Source organism: Vigna unguiculata, unplaced genomic scaffold (assembly GCF_037176805.1).
Source record: "Vigna unguiculata cultivar grain cowpea cultivar isolate G323 ecotype 2 unplaced genomic scaffold, ASM3717680v1 ptg000279l, whole genome shotgun sequence".
Taxonomy (NCBI): Eukaryota; Viridiplantae; Streptophyta; class Magnoliopsida; order Fabales; family Fabaceae; genus Vigna; species Vigna unguiculata.
Genome location: NW_028196914.1, coordinates 30,001 through 32,500, shown reverse-complemented (window position 1 = coordinate 32,500; position 2,500 = coordinate 30,001).

Genomic DNA, 2,500 nt, shown 5'->3' with positions numbered 1-2,500 from the left:
TGGTGCACGAAAGTTTTGAGTTCGGAGGGTTTTGCACATGGCCAAGTTGGTCGGTGCACCGCGGCATAGCTAGATGGCTTGTGTGGAGTTTTGTGAAAAAATGAAATTCGTGGTTTTTGAGGTGTGAGGGTTGGAATGGCCTCCAAATGTCCCCAAATGAATACCATGAAATTCTTGGTGCACGAAAGTTTTGAGTTCGGAGGGTTTTGCACATGGCCAAGTTGGTCGGTGCACCGCGGCATAGCTAGATGGCTTGTGTGGAGTTTTGTGAAAAAATGAAATTCGTGGTTTTTGAGATGTGAGGGTTGGAATGGCCTCCAAATGTCCCCAAATGAATACCATGAAATTCTTGGTGCACGAAAGTTTTGAGTTCGGAGGGTTTTGCACATGGCCAAGTTGGTCGGTGCACCGCGGCATAGCTAGATGGCTTGTGTGGAGTTTTGTGAAAAAATGAAATTCGTGGTTTTTGAGATGTGAGGGTTGGAATGGCCTCCAAATGCCCCCAAATGAATATCATGAAATTCTTGGTGCACGAAAGTTTTGAGTTCGGAGGGTTTTGCACATGGCCAAGTTGGTCGGTGCACCGCGGCATAGCTAGATGGCTTGTGTGGAGTTTTGTGAAAAAATGAAATTCGTGGTTTTTGAGGTGTGAGGGTTGGAATGGCCTCCAAATGCCCCCAAATGAATACCATGAAATTCTTGGTGCACGAAAGTTTTGAGTTCGGAGGGTTTTGCACATGGCCAAGTTGGTCGGTGCACCGCGGCATAGCTAGAAGGCTTGGTGGGAGTTTTGTGAAAAAATGAAATTCGTGGTTTTTGAGGTGTGAGGGTTGGAATGGCCTCCAAATGTCCCCAAATGAATACCATGAAATTCTTGGTGCACGAAAGTTTTGAGTTCGGAGGGTTTTGCACATGGCCAAGTTGGTCGGTGCACCGCGGCATAGCTAGATGGCTTGTGTGGAGTTTTGTGAAAAAATGAAATTCGTGGTTTTTGAGGTGTGAGGGTTGGAATGGCCTCCAAATGTCCCCAAATGAATACCATGAAATTCTTGGTGCACGAAAGTTTTGAGTTCGGAGGGTTTTGCACATGGCCAAGTTGGTCGGTGCACCGCGGCATAGCTAGATGGCTTGTGTGGAGTTTTGTGAAAAAATGAAATTCGTGGTTTTTGAGATGTGAGGGTTGGAATGGCCTCCAAATGTCCCCAAATGAATACCATGAAATTCTTGGTGCACGAAAGTTTTGAGTTCGGAGGGTTTTGCACATGGCCAAGGTTGGCGGTGCACCGCGGCATAGCTAAATGGCTTGGTGGGGAGTTTTGTGAAAAAATGAAATTCGTGGTTTTTGAGATGTGAGGGTTGGAATGGCCTCCAAATGCCCCCAAATGAATACCATGAAATTCTTGGTGCACGAAAGTTTTGAGTTCGGAGGGTTTTGCACATGGCCAAGGTTGGCGGTGCACCACGGCATAGCTAGATGGCTTGGTGGGGAGATTTGTGAAAAAATGAAATTCGTGGTTTTTGAGATGTGAGGGTTGGAAAGGCCTCCAAATGCCCCCAAATGAGTACTGTAAAAGTGTTGGTGCACAAAAGTTTTGAATTGGATGCATTTTGCACTTGGCCAAGTTGGTCGGTGCACCGCGACTAGATAGGTTGGTGCCAAAATTTGTCAAATTTAAGACCTTGGCCAAACTGAATGAAATTTTGTGGGGAGGTTCCTGATATTGTTTAGTGGTGGACTGGAAAAAATGAGGTCGAAATTCGAAGTCTACATGTGCTTTTCTATTTTTCCCGATTTTACACATACCCGGTAAGTAAAAAAAATAAAAAAAATAGTTCCCCTTCGAGAAAAATTATGAAATTTGGTGAGCAAGGAGATACCATTATTCTACGAATTACTGCAAAAAATCGCATCAAAATTCGAAGTATAGCCCGAGATATGGACTTATGTCTGCTCAAAAAAAGTGTATCTACTTGTACAATTTTGCCTTTTGCATATTAACCTCTTATAGGGGGGGAGTGCTCCTTGAGCCGGCCAGCTCCACACTGGCAGGTTTTAAAGGGAGCTTGATGAGGCCTCCCCCCTCACGTGGTGCGTGCGTTAGCATGTTTATCATGGCACAACTAGCCTCTTCATAGTTGTTGAGCTTTATTAATACCAACACACGGTCGTCACTGATCGTTGGTTAGCTCGGCAGCTAGTCCCTCGGATATTGTGGAAAGTTATTTTCATGCCTAGCGATGCTTGACCCTGCGTCACTTGATGTTTCCATTTGCTTGCTTGCCCATGGTAGGTGGGGGGTGGACCGTCTTGTGGTGTGGTGTCTTGCGAACGTGAGGGTGTGTGAGTTGTAATCGAGATGCACTTGCTGGCTGGCTCCATGCCTTGCGTATCGAACGGTCAAGCATGCATCTCTTCCATTTTCACCCGTTGCCTTGGGTGATATTGGTTGATCAGTCCCTGTGTTGCCTACCCACTAGACGGTACTTCTGTGGTTGCTTC